The following is a 20,600-nucleotide window of genomic DNA, read 5'->3' as shown; positions in this document are numbered from 1 at the left end:
CCTGTGGATCTGAAGTCACTGGTTTAGAAGTACACCATGACTAAACGGCTGGAGTCTTACCTGAAGAGCGTTGCCTACACTTTTAAGTTGCAGTGGTGAATCATGGGAGGTTGGTGGGACCTTTTAATTGGGGAGAACGGGCTTGTGGTAATGACTGGAGCAGAATCAGTGGTTTCCAGGTGTTTGATGCCATTCCATTTGCTCCGTTCCGGCCATTATTATGAACCGTTCTCCCCTCTGCAGCCTCCACTGTTTGTCACGGGTGTGCGTACTGGTAGCGAGGTAAGGTGCAGGAGAGCAGAGAGTTGTGAAYAGGCGCACACTTTATTAAGGCAGGAACAAACAGCAGACGGACGCAACTGCGTCAAAACCTCCAGCAAAAATGGCAAAAGTGCAAAGCGCGAAAACAGTCACAAAAGCTATAGTTTACCAAAATAAACATAAACAAGGAACAYGGAAAACCAGCCTGGCGCGTCACATAAAACACGTGACACAAAACAATTCCACACAAGGACATGGGGGGAACAGAGGAATATATACATATATATATTGATTGATATATTGACTGATGTCTCAAGTTTTGAGGTAGCGTGCAATTGACATGCTGACTCATTCTGATTGGCTGGGCCTGGCTCCGCAGTAGGTGGGCCTGACTCCCAAGTGGGTGTGCCTATGCCCTCCCATACCCACCCATAGCTGCGCCCCTGTACAGTCAAATAAAATCCATAGATTAGGGCCTAATGAATTTATTTCAATTGACTGATTTCTTTATATGAACATTAACTCTATAAAATTGTTGCGTGTTGTGTTTTATATAAGTATTCAGACCCCTTCCTTTTTCTACATTTTGTTACATTAAATCCTTATTCTAAAATTGAGTAAATAAAAAATGTTCACAACCTCATGACAAAGCAAAAACTTTTTTTTTTTTTAATATATTTGCAAATTTATTGAAAATAAAAACAGAAATACCTTATTTACCTAAGTATTCAGACCCTTTGCTATGAGACTCGAAATTGACTCCGGTGCATCTTGTTTCCGTTGATCACCCTTGAGATGTTTCTACAATTTGATTGGAGTCCACCTGTAGTAGATTCAATTGATTGGACATGATTTGGAAAGGCACACACCTGTCTATATAAGCTCCCACAGTTGACAGTGCATGTCAGAGCAAAAGCCATGAGGTCGAAGGAATTGTCCGTAGAGCTCCGAGACAGGATTGTGTCGAGGCGCAGATCTGGGAAAGGGTACCAAAAAATGTCTGCAGCATTGAAGTTCCCCAAGAACACAGTGGCCTCCATCATTCTTAAATGGGAGAAGTTTGGAGCCACCAAGTCTCTTCCTAGAGCTGGCCGCCCGGCCAAACTGAGCAATCTGGGGAGAAGGGTCTTGGTCAGGGAGGTGACCAAGAATCCGATCGTCACTCTGACAGAGCTCCAGAGTTCCTCTGTGGAGATGGGAGAACATTCCAGAAGGACAACCATCTCTGCACCATTCCTCCAATCAGGCCTTTATGGTAGAGTGGCCAGACGGAAGCTGCTCCTTAGTAAAAGGTAAGGCAGTCCACTTGGAATTTGCCAAAAGGCACCTAAAGGTCTCTCAGACCATGAGAAACAAGATACTCTAGTCTGATGAAACCAAGATTGAACACTTTGGCCTGAATGCCAAGTGTCACGTCTGGAGGAAACTTGGTACCATCCCTACGTTCAAGCATGGTGGTGGCAGCATCATGCTGTGGGGATGTTTTTCAGCGGCAGGGACTGGGAGACTAGTCAGGATCGAGGGAAAGACGAACGGTGCAAAGTACAGAGAGATCCATGATGAAAACCTGCTCCAGAGCACTCAGGACCTCGAACTGGTGCGAAGGTTCACCTTCCAACTGGACAACGACCCTAGGCACACAGCCAAGACAATGCAGGAGTGGCTTCGGGACAAGTCTCTGAATGTCCTTGAGTGGCCCAGCCAGAGCCTGAACTTGATCCCGATCGAACGTCTCCGGAGAAACCTGAAAATAACTGTGCAGCGACGCTCCCCATCCAACCCGACAGCGCTTGAGAGGTTCTGCAGAGTAGAATGGGAGAAACTCCCCAAATACAGGTGTGCCAAGCTTGTAGCCTCCTACCCAAGAATACTCGATGCTGTAATTGCTGCCAAAGGTACTGAGTAAAGGGTATGAATAGTTATGTCAATTTCAATTTTGTTTTTGCTTTGTCATTATGGGGTGTTGTGTGTAGATTGATGAGGGGGAAAAAACTAAAGTCAATTTTATAACGTAACAAAATGTGGAAAAAGTCAAGGGGTCTGAATATCTTCTGAATGCTCTGTATATACAATATTCTGGCCATATGAACGAATGTGTATTCAGTATTTGTAGCCATTCATGATTTAGTAAAAACCAGTAAACATACACATTTAATAACAGACTTGTGAACACAATTATGCAATAGTTAACATGCACAACATTGTTTTACCTTCTTTAATAACCAACTGATAAACACAATTTTGCTACAGCTTCACAGCTTCCCCTGTGCTTCACATCTTCCCCGGGAAACTCAATGTATCGTAGCCTCACTCAGACAAAAGAGTAGCGGAGGAAGGAGTTCACTTCTGCTGCAGTGTTCGCGGTAAAATATTACTGTTGTTGTGGTGCTTCAGCCGGCCGCACCCACACATCACAGAAAGCCCCAAGACAGAGAAGAGAGAATCAACAGAGATAGAGATGGACAGAGTATGAGGCACATAGAGTCCAGAGCAGACCAGAGCAGAGACCGAAGCAGACAATTGGAAGTCAAAAATGGACTGAAAGACTAAAGGGACAATGTGCCATTTGTAATGACATACATCTTGCTCAAAACCCAGAACTCCCCCACTGTAACTGTTATCATTTATAATAATAATAATAATAATATGAATAGGAAATTGAACCTCTCATTAGGCCCTATAGAGGTTCGTACTAAAATGAGACATGGTGTGAAATGATCCTCGTCTAGGCTAGCGTCTGAATGATGCAGTAGTTGCAGAGCACTGAGAAGGTGATAACCTGACTCCAGCGATGAGTCTAATATAGCATACTCTAAGTATATTTGACAGCTTGTTTTTGTGCTTCTGTCCCCACTCCTGGTAGAATGGTGAGAATGTGAACTAAGGAAAGCATGACTCAAGCTATGAGCCTGTGATATTCATGTATACATGTTGTGTATATTTGACAGCCTGTACTGTGCGTTAAGTCCTAGTATCCAAGTACTAGTATCCTTGGTTTGGCACAGACCTTATTTGGTAAATGCTAGAGTTCAGATGGATGCCACGGCCTCTCCTAGTCTTCGCTAGGCAGCAGATTGAATCACCCGGGGCATAGGGGCGTTGCAATCACTACATGCTGCCAAGAATCCCCCATAATGCCTAGTTTCTACCATTTCCTAAAAGAGCAGTTTGACAGATGGATGTTCTGTCCTTAAACTAGGGCCAGTGCTAGCCTCTCCCACTGCGTCCCAAATTGCACCCTAATCCCTATGGGCTCTGGTCAAAAGGAGTGCGCTATATAGGGATATAGTGTCATTTGGGACACCCCTCTGTCTATGTGCCGTTCATTACAGGGTAGCAGAGCTGCAGATCAGATGAGGGGGATTGGCTTTCAGTGGGGCGATGATGAGCTGGATCAGAGGGGACGGACTGTCTGACTCCGAGCTGGACCACCTCCCAGTCTGGTGACCTTTGATCCTGAGAGAGGGAGAGAGTGAGGGAGAGCACGGGTGTCCCCTCTTGTATCCCTGCCAGCTCATCAATATTCAGCTCACACCAGCCTCAGGACTCTGCTTTGGTTATTGTGTGTGTGTGGTCCCTTCGCTCTGTCCAGTCCAGACTCTCGTGGTGTGTTACTGTGGCTCCACTGGGCTCTTGATTAGCCATGGCGTTTTGGCACAATAGCTAACGGAACGCCGGTTTTATCTGGGTTACAGGGCATCCTGGGTAGCCAGGTGTTGCCGCCCAGGCCCCTACATTGGATGCGTCTCTAATGGCACCCTATTTAATTTAAGAGTGCACTACTTTTGACCAGAGCCATATAGGTTGTCTTCAAAGCCCCATGGGCTCTGGTTAAAAGTAGTGCACTATATAAGGATTAGTGTTCCATTTGGGATGCAACATGGGAGTCACATCTCAACCTGCTTTCTGTCGTTTAGGCCTACATCTTTACCCAGTATCCTTAGCGTGTGTGTGGKAGCCTGGTAAAACCAGACTGAAAGCTGCGCTAACTAGAGGTCGACCAATTTATGATTTTTCAACGCCGATACCAATTATTGGAGGACCAAAATAAAGCTGATACCGATTAATCGGCCGATATTTTTTWWAATTTTTWWWTTWTTTTTATATTAATGACAATTTCAACATTACTGAATGAAAACTTATTTTAACTTAATATAATACATCAATAAAATCAATTTAGTCTCAAACAAATAATGAAACATGTTCAATTTGGTTTAAATAATGCAAAAACAAAGTGTTGGAGAAGAAAGTAAACGTGCCATGTAAAAAAGCTAACGTTTAAGTTCCTTGCTCAGAATATATGAAAGCTGGTGGTTCCTTTTTAACTTGAGTCTTCAATATTCCCAGGTAAGAAGTTATAGGTTGTAGTTATTATAGGACTATTTCTCTCTATACCTTTTTTTTATTTCATATACCTTTGACTATTGGATGTTCTAATAGGCACTTTAGTATTGCCAGCCTAATCTCGGGAGTTGATAGGCTTGAAGTCATAAACAGCGCAATGCTTGAAGCACAGCGAAGTGCTGTTTGAATGAATGCTTATGAGCCTGCTGCTGCTTACCACCGCTCAGTCAGACTGCTCTATCAAATCATAGACTTAATTATAATATAATAACACACAGAAATACGAGCCTTAGGTCATTAATATGGTCAAATCCGGAAACTATCATTTCGAAAACAAAACGTTTATTCTTTCAGTGAAATACGGAACCGTTCCGTATTTTATCTAACGGGTGGCAACCCTAAGTCTAATTATTGCTGTTACATTGCACAACCTTCAATGTTATGTCATAATTATGTACAATTCTGGCAAATTAATTACGGTCTTTGTTAGGAAGAAATGGTCTTCACACAGTTCGCAACGAGCCAGGCGGCCCAAACTGCTGCATATACCCTGACTCTGCTTGCACAGAACGCAAGAGAAGTGACAGAATTCCCCTAGTTAAAATAAATTCATGTTAGCAGGCGATATTAACTAAATATGCAGGTTTAAAAATATATACTTGTGTGTTGATTTTAAGAAAGGCATTGATGTTTATGGTTAGGTACATTGGTGCAACGGCATTGCTTTTTTCGCGAATGCGCTTATTAAATCACCCGTTTGGTGAAGTAGGCTGTGATGCAATGATAAATTAACAGGCACCGCATCGATTTATATGCAACACAGCACAAGCTAGATAATCTAGTAATATCATCAACCATGTGTAGTTAACTAGTGATTATGTTAAGATTGATTGTTTTTTATAAGATAAGTTTAATGCTAGCTAGCACCTTACCTTGGCTCCTTGCTGCACTCGCATAACAGKTAGTCAGCCTGCCACGCAGTCTCCTCGTGGAGTGCAATTTAATCTGCCATCGGTGTCCAAAAATGGTGATTAACGATTGTTATGAAAACTTGAAATCGGCCCTAATTATTAGTCGTCCATTCACGATTAATCGGTCGACCTCTAGCGCTAACCAAGTGTAACATCATTCAGTCTGGATAACCAGGCTATGGCTGTGTCCCAATTGACAAGGAAAAAAACTGCATTTCAAGGCAGGATGTCAAAATTAGCTCGTCTCAATCCCAAGGTACCTTAAAAGGCTGCCTTCAAATCCTGTCTYAAATGTTGGTTACCTACTGGGAAAAGTACTACCTACAAAGGTAGGTGCCTCTGGATGCAGGTAYGCTGCCTTTGGATTGGCGCACAGTCTACAGTGCCTTCAGAAAGTATTAATACAAAACAAAATCCTCCATTTTCTCCTACGACAGCCATTTAACTCTGGAATTGTTTTAAAGTCACCATTGGCCTCATGGTGAAATCCCTGATTTCCTTCCTCTCCGGCAACTGAGTTAGGAAGGACACCTGTATCTTTGTAGTGAATGGGTGTATTGATACACCATCCAAAGTGTCATTAATAACTTCACCATGCTCAATGGAATATTCAATGTCTGCTTTTTTTAAACCCATCTACCAATAGGTGCCCTTTGCGAGGAAATGGAAAACCTCCCTGGTCTTTCGTTGAATCTGTGTTTGAAATTCACTGCTCGACTGAGGGAACTTACAGACAATTGTATGTGTGGGATACAGAGATGACGTTGTCATTAAAAATATCATGTTGAACACTATTATTGCACACAGATTGAGTCCATGTAACGTATTATGTGACTTGTAAATTACATTTTTACTCTTGAACTTTATTTAGTCTTGCCACAACAAAGAGGTTGAAAAGTTATTGGCTCTAGACATTTCTGCTTTTCATTTTTTAAATTAAAAACTTAATTCCACTTTGACATTTTGGTGTATTGTGTGTAGGCCAGTGACAAAATAAATCTCAATTGAGTCAATTTAAAATTCAGACTGTAACACAAGAAAACGTGGARAAAGTCAAGTGGTGTGAATATTTTCTGAAGGCACTGTATAGTCTAGTGAGTGTGCGAAGGGTCAGTGCAGATAGTTTGGGTAACCATTAATTGACCATTTAGCAGTCTTATGGCTTTCTGAAGGCACTGTATGTGTGTGGTTGCATGGCAAGATTATTTTAGCTGTCATGTAACGTAAACAGCAGAAGGTTCTTCTATTTTAGATGATGAAGCTGTCATTTTGACCTAGGTGTGCTTATCATTGTTCAGACATCTCCGTGAATGTGTTATCTTCACAGTCAGTTACTGCACGTCTAATCAAACCCACACTCTGTTAACATTGGATTTCTGATCTCAGCATCTTTAAAGGGACTTTAAATTAATCCCAAATTCACAGCTAAAGATCAGTGGGCCTCATCTCTCGCCCACAACTACATTATGGTCCTGAAAATGAACACGCCATCCACAACAAAATAACAATATGTACATCTCTTTCGCTCCTTAAATTCTCCGTTTCCTTCCATTCTCTTGCTCTCTCCACCCTCCTCTCCCTCTCCCCTCCCTTCTCTTTCCCTCCCCGTCCACCATCCCCTCTCTCTACTCTGCTCCAGGTCAACTTTGTGGTGTGCCAGTTGTTTGCCCTGTTGACTGCCTTCTGGTTCCGTCTGTATCTCCACCCCAGTAAGACCAGTCCCTTCGTCAGACATGTGGTGGCCACACTACTGGGATTCTACTTTGCWCTCTTCTGCTTCGGCTGGTGAGTCTCGCTACACACACATACACACACACAGACTAGGGATAGCACGGTTAATCGAATATCCGCATATTTGAACTGACGTTAGTATTTGATTACTTGAGTGAGTGTTGTAGGGCTATTTTAAAGGTGCTACACATAGGATGTTTTAGAATAAATAAATAAATCCTATGTGTAGCACCTTTTAACAATAAAAAAGCTCTGTCTAAATTAAATGAAACTTATGGCATTTTTACCTATTGAYTGGACATGATTTGTGAAGGCAAACACCTGTCTATACAAGGTCCCACAGTTGACAGTGGATGTCAGAGCAAAAACCAAGCAATGAGGTCAAAGGTATTGTCCATAGCGCTCCAAGACAGAATTGTGTTCAGGCACAGATCTGGGGAGGGTACAAAACAAGTGTCTGCAGCATTGAAGGTCCCTAAGAACACAGTGGCCTCCATCATTCTTAAATGGAAGGAGTTTGGAACTACCAAGACTCTTCCTAGAGCTGGCCGCCCGGCCAAACTGAACAAATCAGGGGAGAAGGGCCTTGGTCAGGGGACCAAGAACCCGATGGTCACTCTGACAGAGCTCTAGAGTTTCTTTGTCGAGATGGGAGAACCTTCCAGAAGGACAACTATCTCTACAGCACTTTATGGTAKAGTGGCCAGACGGAAGCCACTTCTCAGTAAATGACAGCCCACTTGGAGTTTGCCAAAAGTCACCCAAAGACTCTGACCATAAGAAACAAGATTCTCTGGTCTGATGAAACCAAGATTGAACTCTTTGGCCTGAATACCAAGCGTCYGTCTGGAGGAAACCTGGCACCATCCCTATGGTGAGGCATGGTGGTGGCAGCATGCTGTGGGGATGTTTTTCAGCGGCAGGGCCTGGGAGGCTAGTCAGGATCGAGGGAAAGATGAACGGAGCAAAGTACAGAGAGATTCTTGATGAAAACCTGCTCCAGAGCACTCAGGACCTCGGACTGGGGCGAAGGTTCACCTTCCAGCAGGACAACGACCCTAAGCACACAGCCAAGACAACGCAGGAGTGGCTTCGGGACAAGTCTCTGAATGTCCTTGAGTGGCCCCCTAAAGATCAGTGGGCCTCATCTTTCTGTAAGCAGGGGTTGTTTGGGAGATTTGTTGTGTGTAACCTTAGACAGGAGTTTGTTGTGGAGCTACAACCAGATGGTTATGTTGTGTTTGTTCACATCTGATGCTATCAGATTAAGTAGCCTACAGGGGGATATTGTTGTTGCTTTGCGTGCTCACATTGGACTGAATAGGACCGTGGATGGATATGACTGAAAAGGACTGTGGATGGATATGACTGAAAAGGACTGTGGATGGATATGAGTGAATAGGACTGTGGATGGACATGACTGAGAGACTTAATTGTCCTATCTGGCTTCTACCAACACGTGTCCTGCGCTACTAGGAGCACTACAACTCTAGGTCCTCCCTCGCCCTCCCTTCTGCAGGTCTGACAACCACTCCATTGTCGTGCTTCCGGTTTCAAACAAAAGCTCAAACATCAAGTACCAGTAATGCGCTCAATATGGTAGTGGTCGGATGAAGCAGACGCGAGGCTACAAGACTATTTTGCTAGTACAGACTGGGATATGTTCCGGGATTCATCCGATATCATTGAGGAGTTTACCACAACAGTCACGGGCTTCATCAATAATTGCATAGACGATGTCATCCCCATAGTGACTATACGAACGCACCCCGCTAACTAGCTAGCCATTTCACATCGCTTACACCAGCCTAATCTCGGGAGTTGATAGGCTTGAAGTCATAAACAGCAAAGCTGCTGGCAAAACGCACGAAAGTGCTGTTTGAATGAATGCTTACGAGCCTGCTGGTGCCTACCATCGCTCAGTCAGACTGCTCTATCAAATCATAGACTTAATTATAACATAATAACACACAGAAATACGAGCCTTAGGTCATTAATATGGTCGAATCCGGAAACTATCATCTCGAAAACAAAACGTTTATTCTTTCAGTGAAATACGGAACCATTCTGTATTTTATCTAACGGGTGGCATCCATAAGTCTAAATATTCCTGTTACATTGCACAACCTTCAATATTATGTCATAATTACGTAAAATTCTGGCAAATTAGTTCGCAACGAGCCAGGCGGCCCAAACTGTTGCATATACCCTGACTCTGCGTGCAATGAACGCAAGAGAAGTGACACAATTTCACCTGGTTAATATTGCCTGCTAACCTGGATTTCTTTTAGCTAAATATGCAGGTTTAAAAATATATACTTCTGTGTATTGATTTTAAGAAAGGCATTGATGTTTATGGTTAGATACAGTCGTGCAACGATTGTGCTTTTTTCGCAAATGAGCTTTTGTTAAACCCACTGTGTGGGTGTGTGTGGACTAGAGGTCGACCGATTAATCGGAATGGCGCATTTGCACAAAAGCGCATTTGCGAAAAAAGCACAATCGTTGTTTGGCGAAGTTGGCTGTATTTGTTAGGAAGAAATAGTCTTCACACAGTTTGCAACGAGCCAGGCAGCCCAAACTGCTGCATATACCCTGACTCTGTTGCAAGAGAAGTGACACAAAGAAATTCATGTTAGCAGGCGATATTAACTAAATATGCAGGTTTAAAAATATATACTTGTGTATTGATTTTAAGAAAGGCATTGATGTTTATGGTTAGGTACCTTTTTCGCGAATGCGCACCGCATTGATTATATGCAACGCAGGACATGCTAGATAAACTAGTATTATCATCAACCATGTGTAGTTAACTAGTGATTATGATTGATTGATTGATTGTTTTTTATAAGATAAGTTTAATGCTAGCTAGCAACTTACCTTGGCTTCTTACTGCATTCGCGTAACAGGCAGGCTCCTTGTGGAGTGCAATGAGAGGCAGGTGGTTAGAGCGTTGGACTAGTTAACTGTAAGGTTGCAAGATTGAATCCCCGAGCTGACAAGGAAAAAATCTGTCGTTCTGCCCCTGAACAAGGCAGTTAACCCACCGTTCCTAGGCCGTCATTGAAAATAAGAATGTGTTCTTAACTGACTTGCCTAGTTAAATTAAAGGTGTAAAAAAAAAAAACGCCCAAATCGGTGTCCAAAAACACCGGCCATTCCGATTAATCGGTCGACCTCTAGTCCACACACACCCACACAGTTGTGAAGAGGGCACGCCAGCGCCTTTTCCCCCACAGGAAGCTGAAAAGATTTGGCATGGGCCCTCGTATTCTCAAAAACTTCTATAGCTGCACCATAGAGAGCATCTTGACTGGCTGCATCATGACTTGGTATGGCAAATGCACCGCTTTCGACCACCGCTTTCGACCCTGCCATCCAGGACCTGTATATCAAGTGGTGCCAGAGGAAGGCCTGAAAATGTGTCAAACTTCAGCCACCCAAGCCATAGACTGTTCACTCTACTACCTTCCGAAAACGGTACCGGAGCATTGGCTCTCGGGCCGACAAGCTCAGAGACAGCTCTACCCCCAAGCCATAAGACTGCTACGCACACTCACTAGACTATACAGTGCCTGCAGAAAGTATTCACACCACTTGACTTTTTCCACATTTTCTTGTGTTACAGTCTGAATTTTAAATGGATTAAATTGAGATTTTGTGTCACTGGCACAATACACACAATACCCTTAATGAGTGGAATAATGTTTTTAGAAATGTTTACAAATTAAATAAAAAATGAAAAGCTGAAATATATTCAGTCAATAAGTATTCAACCTTTGTGTTATGGCAAGCCTAAATAAGTTCAGGAGTAAAAATGTGCTTAACAAGTCCCATAATACGTTGCATGGATTATCTCTGTGTGCAATAATAGTGTTTCACATGATTTTTGAATGATTCAACCACAAACAGATTCAACCACAAAGACCAGGGAGGTTTTCCAATGTCTCGCAAAGAAGGGCACATATTGGTAGATGGGTAAAACATTTTATTTTTCAAGCAGACATTGAATATCCCTTTTGAGCATGGTGAAGTTATTAATCACTACAAAGATACAGGCGTCCTTCATAACTCAGTTGCCGGAGAGGAAGGAAGACAGGGATTTCACCATAAGGCCAAAGGTTTTCTTTTTTCTTTATTTCTCCTTTATTTAACCAGGTAGGCTAGTTGAGAACAAGGTCTAATTTACAACTGCGACCTGGCCAAGATGAAGCAAAGCAGTTCGACACATACAACAACAGAGTTACACATGGAATAAACAAACATAGAGTCAATAATACAGTAGAAAAAGTCTATATACAATGTATGCAAATGAGGTAAGATAAGGGAGGTAAGGCAATAAATAGGCCATGGTGGCAAAGTAATTGCAATATACCAATTATACACTGGAGTGATAGATGTGCAGAAGATGAATGTGCAAGTAGAGATACTGGGGTGCAAAGGAGCAAGATAAATTAATACAGTATGGGGATGAGGTAGTTGGATGGGCTATGTACAGGCGCAGTGATCTGTGAGCTACTCGGACAGCTGGTGCTTAAAGCTAGTGAGGGTGATATGAGTCTCCAGCTTCAGTGATTTTTGCAGTGCGTTCCAGTCATTGGCAGCAGAGAACTGGAAGGAAAGGCGGCCAAAAGAGGAATTGGCTTTGGGGGTGACCAGTGAAATATACCTGCTGGAGCGCGTGCTACGGGTGGGTGCTGCTATGGTGACCAGTGAGCTGAGATAAGGCAGGGCTTTACCTAGCAAATACTTGTAGATGACCTGGAGCCAGTGGGTTTGGCGACGAGTATGAAGCGAGGGCCAGCCAACGAGAGCGTACAGGTCGCAATGGTGGGTAGTATATGGGGCTTTGGTGACAAAACGAATGGCACTGTGATAGACTCCATCCAGTTTGCTGATTAGAGTGTTGGAKGCTATTTTGTCGATGACATCGCCAAAATCGAGGGTCGGTAGGATAATCAGTTTTATGCGGGTATGTTTGGCAGCATGAGTGAAGGATGCTTTGTTGCGAAATAGGAAGCCGATTCTAGATTTAATTTTGGATTGGAGACGCTTAGTGAGTCCGGAATGAGAGTTTACAGTCTAGCCAGACACCTAGGTATTTGTAGTTGTCCACATATAAGTCAGAACCGTCCAGAGTAGTGATGCTGGACGGGCGGGCAGGTGCGAGCAGTGATCGGTTGAAGAGCATGCATTTACTTTTACTTGCATTTAAGAGCAGTTGGAGGCCACGGAAGGAGAGTTGTATGGCATTGAAGCTCGTCTGGAGGTTAGTTAACACAGTGTCCAAAGAAGGGCCAGAAGTATACAGAATGGTGTCATCTGCGTAGAGGTGGATCAGAGAATCACCAGCAGCAAGAGTGACATCAGTGATGTATTCAGAGAAGAGAGTCGGCCCGAGAATTGAACCCTGTGGCACACCCATAGAGACTGCCAGAGGTCCGGACAACAGGCCCTCCGATTTGACACACTGAACTCTATCAGAGAAGTAGTTGGTGAACCAGGCGAGGCAGTTGTTTGAGAAACCAAGGCTGTTGAGTCTGCCAATAAGAATGTGGTGATTGACAGAGTCGAAAGCCTTGGCCAGGTTGATGAATACGGCTGCGCAGTAACGTCTCTTATCGATGGCGGTTATGATATCGTTTAGGACCTTGAGCGTGGCTGAGGTGCACCCATGACCAGCTCTGAAACCAGATTGCATAGAGGAGAAGGTACGGTGGGATTCGAAAAGGTCGGTAATCTGTTTGTTAACTTGGCTTTCGAAGACCTTAGAAAGGCAGGGTAGGATAGACATAGGCCTGTAGCAGTTTGGGTCTAGAGTGTCTCCCCCTTTGAAGAGGGGAATGATCGCGGCAGCTTTCTAATCTTTGGGAATCTCGGACGATACGAAAGCTATTTGGGTGAAGGAGAAATGGGGGAAGCTTGGGCGAGTTGCTGTGGGGGGTGCAGGGCAGTTGAACGGGGTAGGGGTAGCCAGGTGGAAAGCATGGMCAGCCGTAGAAAAATACTTCTTGAAGTTCTCAATTATAGTGCATTTATCGGTGGTGACAATGTTTCCTAGCCTCAGTGCACTGGGCAGCTGGTAGGAGGTGCTCTTATTCTCCATGGACTTTAGTGTCCCAGAACCTTTGGGAGTTTGTGCTACAGGATGCACATTTCTGTTTGAAAAAGCTAGCCTTTGCTTTCATGCCTGTGTATATTGGTTCTTAACTACCCTGAAATGTTGCATATCACGGGGGCTATATGATGCTAATGCAGTACGCCACAGGATGTTTTTATGCTGGTCAAGGGCAGTTAGGTCTGGAGTSAACCAAGGGCTATATCTGTTCCTGGTWWAAAAAAAATTGAATGGSGCATGCTTATTTAAGATTGTGAGGAAAGCAATTTTAAAGAATAWCCATGCATCCTCTACTGACGGGATGAGGTCAATATCCTTCCAGGATACCCGGGCCAGGTCGATTAGAAAGGCCTGCTCGCTGAAGTGTTTTAGGGAGCGTTTGAYAGTGATGAGGGGTGGTCGTTTGACCGCAGACCCATTACGGATGCAGGCMTTGAGGCAGTGATCGCTGAGATCTTGCTTGAAAACAGCAGAGGTGTATTTGGAGGGCAAGTTGGTTAGGATGATATCTTTGAGGGTGCCCGTTTTTACGGATTTGGGGTTGTACCTGGTAGGTTCATTGATAATTTGTGTGAGATTGAGGGCATCAAGCTTAGATTGCAGGGTGGTTGGGGTGTTAAGCATGTCCCAGTTTAGGTCACCTAGCAGCACGAGCTCTGAAGATAGATGGGGGGCAATCAATTCACATATGGTGTCCAGGGCACAGCTGGGGGCAGAGGGTGGTCTATAGCAAGCGGCAACGGTGAGAGACTTGTTTCTGGAAAGGTGGATTTTTAAAAGTAGAAGCTCGAAATGTTTGGGTACCGACCTGGATAGTAAGACAGAACTCTGCAGACTATCTCTGCTGTAGATTGCAACTCCGCCCCCTTTGGCAGGTCTATCTTATCGGAAAATGTTATAGTTAGGGATGGAAATTTCWGGGTTTTTGGTGGTCTTCCTAAGCCAGGATTCAGACATGGCTAGGACATCCAGGTTGGCAGAGTGTGCTAAAGCAGTGCATAAAACAAACTTAGGGAGGAGGCTTCTAATGTTAACATGCATGAAACCAAGGCTTTWAYGGTTACAGAAGTCAACAAATGAGAGCACTTGGGGAATAGGAGTGGAGCTAGGCACTGCAGGGCCTGGATTAACCTCTACATCACCAGAGGAACAGAGGAGGAGTAGGWTRAGRGTACGGCTAAAGGCTATGAAAACTGGTCGTCTAGTATGTTTGGAACAGAGAGTACAAGGAGCAGGTTTCTGGGCGCGATGGAATAGATTCAAGGCATAATGAACAGACAAAGGTATGGTAGGATGTGAATACATTGGAGGTAAACCTACGCATTGTGTGATGATGAGAGAGATATTGTCTCTAGAAACATTTAAACCAGCCGATGTCACCGCATGTGTGGGAGGTGGAACTAAAGGGTTGGCTAAGGCATATTGAGCAGGGCTAGAGGCTCTACAGTGAAATAAGACAATCAATAACCAGAACAGAAATGACAAGGCATATTGACATYAGGGAGAGGCATGTGTAGCCGAGTGATCATAGGAGTCCAGTGAGTAGTTMGGCTGGCTGGAGACACGGCGATTCAGACAGCTAGCAGGCCGGGGCTAGCAAGGTAGCAGAAGGGCCTTAGAGGGACGTCACGATGGAGGAAGTCTGTTATAGCCGCCTCCGTGCGGTTACGTCGAATAGACCAGTCGTGATGGAGTAGTAGGGTTCCGTGTAGCAAAGGGGTTCAGTCCAGTTGGCAAAATGGATATAGTGGCCCAAGAAATTGGCCGATGGATCTCTTCAGCTAACAGTCCAATATGCTCTAGACAGATAGCGGGCCGYGGCTAGCAGATGGGCATTCAGGGGACGTCGCGACAGAGGGGCCTGTTGGGCGGGGGGGAAACCCTCGGGTAGATTACGTCGGTAGTCCAGTCGTGATGGATAAGCAGGGCTTYGTGTAGTAAATGTGGTCCAAGCCAATTGGCAAACTAGGTAGAGTGGCCCAAGAAATTGGCCGATGGACCTATTCAGCTAACAGTTCGATATGCTCTAGACAGCTAGCAGGCCGTGGCTAGCAGATGGGCATTCAGGGGACGTCGTGACGTAGGAGCCAGTTGAATAACCCCCTTGGGCAGATTACGTTGGTAGTCCAGTCGTCAAGGAGCTCCGTACCGGCAGTAAAAGGGGTCCGGGCCAATTGGCAAAATAGGTGTTGTATACCCGGAGTGGCTGATGGACCTCTTCAGCTAGCCGGGAGATGGGCCTAGCATGGGCTACTCCAGGCTAATTGGTGCTTGCTTCGGGATAGAGGCGTTAGCCGAGAGTAGCCACTCGGATTGCAGCTAGCTAGCTGCGATGATCCAGGTGAAAAGGTTCAGAGCTTGTGATAGGAATCCGGGGATATGGAGAGAAAATAGGTCCGGTATGCTCTGGTTTGAATCGCATTGTGCAAATTGGCAAGAGTTTAACGAGCTAAAGGTTAGCTGATGACTGCTAGCAGTGGTTAGCTGGCTAGTAGCTAGTTAGCTTGCTAGCTTCTGTTGGGGGATTCCGGTTCCAAAGTAAAGAAAAATACTTTAGAAAAAAGCAGATCCACACCACATTGGGTGAGGCGGGTTGCAGGAGAGTATTTTGAAGTTGAGGTTTTGAAAAATATAAAAAGGATATGAAAAGAAAAAGATCTATACATGGGACACGACAGGACGAGGACAAAGACGTCTGACTGCTACGCCATCTTGGACAGACCGGTGACTTTAAAACAATTGCAGAGTTTAACCTCTCTAGGGTACGTGAGACGGTAGCGTCCCACCTCTTCAACAGCCAGTGAAACTGCAGGGCGCCAAATTCAAAACAACAGAAATCCCATAATTAAAATTCCTCAAACATACATGTATTTTACACCATTTTAAAGATACACTTGTTGTAAATCCAGCCACAGTGTCCGATTTTCAAAAAGGCTTTACGACGAAAAGCAAACCAAATGATTATGTTAGGTGAGTGCTATTCACAGAATAACACAGACATTTTTTCAGCCAAAGAGAGGATTCACAAAAAGCAGAAATATAGATAAAATGAATCACTAACCTTTGATCTTCATCAGATGACACTCATAGGACTTCATGTATGTTTGTTCGGTAAAGTTCATATTTCTTTCCAAAAATTCAGAATTTACATTGGCGCCTTACGTTCAGAAGTTCTCAAACATCCTTTGATTTTGCAGAGAGCCACATCAATTTACAGGAATAACTCATAATAAACATTGCTAAAGATACACTGTTATGCATGGAATTTTAGATGCACTTCTCCTTAATGCAACCGCTGTGTCAGATAAAAATTTAAAAAAAGCTTTACGGAAAAAGCAAACCATGCAATAATCTGAGTCGGCGCTCAGAGCCCAATCAAGACACAAATATATCCGCCATATGTGCAGTCAACATAAGTCAGAAATAACATTATAAACATTCACTTAACCTTGTGAATCTTCATCAGAATGCACCCAGGAATCCCAGTTCCACAATAAATGTTTGTTTTGTTCGATAATGTCCATCATTTATGTCCAAATTCCTCCTTGTTGTTCTAGCGTTCAGTACACTTTCCAAACTCACGACGCGCGTGCAAGTCCAGCGGAAAGTATGGACGAAAAGTAAAAAAAGTTATATTACAGTCCGTAAAAACATGACAAACGAAGTATTGAATCAATCTTTAGGATGTTTTTAACATAATTCTTCAATAATGTTCCAACCGAAGAATTCCTTTGTCTTCAGAAGTGCGATGGAACAGAGCTCGCTCTCACATGAACGCGCATGGTCAGCTCATGATAGACCTTACTCAATCCCCTCTCATTCACCCCCACTTCACAGTAGAAGCATCAGACAAGGTTCTAAAGACTGTTGACATCTAGTGGAAGCCTTAGGAAGTGCAACATTACCAATATCCCACTGTATCTTCAATAGGAGCTGAGTTGAAAATCGACCAACCTCAGATTTCCCACTTCCTGGTTGGATTTTTTCTCAGGTTTTTGCCTGCCATATGAGTTCTGTTATACTTACAGACATCATTCAAACAGTTTTAGAAACTTCAGAGTGTTTTCTATCCAAATCTACTAAAGATATGCATATTCTAGCTTTTATGGCTTTGTAGCAGGCCGTTTACTCTGGGCATGCTTTTCATCCAGACGTGAAAATTCTGCCCCCTACCCCAAAGAAGTTAATGGCTGTGATAGGAGAAAACTGAGGATAGACTTACTCCACAATACTAACCTAATTGACAGAGTGAAAAGAAGGAAGCCTGTACAGAATACAAATATTCAAAACATGCATCCTGTTTGTAAAAATGAACTAAAGTAAAACTGCTAAATATTTGTCAAAGAAATTGTCTTTATGTCCTGCATACAAAGTGTTATGCTTGGGGCAAATCCAGCACAACACATCACTGAGTACCACTCTTCATATTTTCTAGCATATTTCTGGCTGCATCATGTTATGGGTATGCTTGTCATCGGCAAGGACTGGGGAGTTTTTCAGGATAAAMATKTATGGAATAGATCGAAGCACAGGCAACATCCTAGAGGAAAATCTGGTTCTGTCTGCTTTCCAACAGACACTGGGAGACAAATTCACCTTTCACCATTTCACGGTAAAGTCTACACCTGTTGTGTTTGGCGCATGTGCCATCAAATTTGATTTGAGTAGGACTGTGAATGGATATGACTGAAAAGGACTGTGGATGGATATGACTGAAAAGGACTGTGNGGACTGTGGATGGATATGACTGAAAAGGACTGTGGATGGATATGACTGAAAAGGACTGTGGATGGATATGACTGAAAAGGACTGTGGATGGATATTATAGGTAGTGGGACAATTAGAGTATTGACATGCTGCCTCTTGGTAACTGTTACTGAAACATTTCATACAATTTTGAGCAAGCATTTAAATGAGTGAGAAAAAAAAGTAGGCCACTGTGTGTGTAAAATGACCAAAATGTGACTCCCCCCTCTCTAGCCTGATTAATGGGGGGGGTACCAAGGGATACCATGCCAGTATGTGTACGCTGATAGATTTATTATCAGGCCAATACGCTGCTGGACTCTTCACCGACCATTGCTCTCCACTCAGGGCTGAATCAATGTTTATTAGCGCTGCTAAAAGAGTTCTGTCATTAACAGATCTGCTTTAATAAGACGAAACAGGTTGATGTACCGATGAGGCCTGATGCAAATGAGGGTTGCGTCCCCAAAATGGCACACTATTCCCTACATAGTCCACTTCTTTTGACCAGAGCTCAATGGACCATGGTCAAAAGTAGTGCACTAAATAAGACATAGCGTGACATTTGGGATGCAGACAGGGACTGAGTGCCAGGACGTTTAGTTGTAACACCGTAAACTCTCTGATTTTATTAGACCCACACACATATTTACAGGGTGTGCATCCCAAAAGGCACCCTATTCCCATAGGTCTCTGGTCAAAAGTAGTGCACTATGTAAGGAGTCGGCCACATTTAAATGGGGCGCCGTTTGTAACATGCTGTACATTGTGAAAAATATTTATTCCCTGCCACAAAATGGCCTGCAAACATTGCAATCTTTTTGCCCACAAAATGACACACGTGGCCAAATGAGGTCAAAACTAGACAAAACATCTTTCATGTAAACAACGACTGGGTAAAGGATTTGTAGCACTAAAWTATGTGCTTATGATGTGTTGTGTATCCACTATGGCTTTGCTACTGTGGCCCAGTCATGCTGTTCAGTGTGTGTGTGTGTTATCGGTGAATGTGTTTGTAATCTTTGTGTGTGTAGTCTGTGAATGTGTGTTAAATGAAGCTAATGTGCATTTGATGCCAGGGACAAATGGTTCTCTCTAGGCAGACTGGGCACATGAATCTTGGCCCATTACTCTGACAGGCACATACAGTGCCTTCAGAAAGTATTCACCCCACTTTACTTTTCCACATTTTGTTTTTTCACAGCCTGAATTTAAAATGGATTAAATGTTGTTTATTTTGTCACTGGTCTGCACACAATACTCCATAATGTCAAAGTGGAATTATGTTTTTCTAAATTTTTGCAAATTAATTAAAAATGAAAAGCTGAAATGTCTTGAGTCAATAAGTATTAAACTCTTTTGTTATGACAAGCCTAAATAAGTTCAGGAGTACCAATGTGCTTAACAAGTCACATAATAAGTTGCATAGACTCTCACTAATAGTGTTTAACATGAWTTTTGAATGACTACTTTAACTCTGTACCCCACACACAAGTATCCGTAAGGTCCCTTAGTCAAGTAGTGAATTTCAAACACAGATTCAGCCACAAAGACCAGAGCGGTTTTCCAATGCCTCAGAAAGAAGGGTACCTGTTGGTAGATGGGTAAAAAAAAAAATAAGACATTGAATATCCCTTTGAGCATGGTAAAGTTATTAATTACACTTTGGGTGGTATATCAATACGACCTAACTCGGTTGCCGGAAAGGAAGGAAACCGCTCAGGGATATCACCATGAGGCCAATGGTGACTTTAAAAAAGTTAGGAGTTTAATGACTGTGATAAGAGAACTGCGGATGGGTCAACAACATTTTAGCTACTCCATAATACTAACCTAAATGACAGAGTGAAAAGAAGGAAGACTGTACAGAAWACAAATATTCCAAACATGCATCCTGTTTGCAATAAGGCACTAAAGTAAAACTGAAAAAAAATGTGACAAAGAAATTAACTTTATGTCCTGAATACAAAGCGTTATGTTTGGGGCAAATCCAACAAACCTCATCACTGAGTACCATTCTTTGTATTTTCAAGCATGGTGGTGGCTGCATCATGTTATGGGTATGCTTGTCATTGGCAAGAACTAGGGATTTATTTTTATATATATAAACTGAATAGTGTTAAGCACCTGCAAAATCCTATAGGAAAACCTGGCTCAGTCTGCTTTCCAACAGACACTAGGAGACAAKTTCACCTTTCAGCAGGACAATAACCTAAAACACAAGGACAAATATATACTGGAGTTGCTTACCAAGATGACATTGAATGTTCCTGAGTGGCCTAGTTCGAGTTTTGTCTTAAATCGTCTTGAAAATCTATGGCAACTTGAGAATGGCTTTCTAGCAATGATCAATAACCAACTTGACAGCTTGAAGAATTGTAAAAATAATAATGTGCAAATATTGTAAAATCCAGGTGTGCAAAGCTCTT

The 20,600-nt window shown here is 43.2% G+C and overlaps 1 pseudogene; it reads left to right on the top strand.

Moving 5' to 3' along the window:
* Positions 1 to 20,600, top strand: part of LOC111954587 (lysophospholipid acyltransferase 2-like) — a 72,628-nt pseudogene that overhangs the window by 31,522 nt on the left and 20,506 nt on the right.

Source organism: Salvelinus sp. IW2-2015, linkage group LG28, assembly GCF_002910315.2.
Source record: "Salvelinus sp. IW2-2015 linkage group LG28, ASM291031v2, whole genome shotgun sequence".
In the NCBI taxonomy this organism is placed as follows: domain Eukaryota; kingdom Metazoa; phylum Chordata; class Actinopteri; order Salmoniformes; family Salmonidae; genus Salvelinus; species Salvelinus sp. IW2-2015.
Note: the sequence above shows the minus strand (reverse complement) of the source record. Positions and strands in the feature narration are given on the sequence as shown.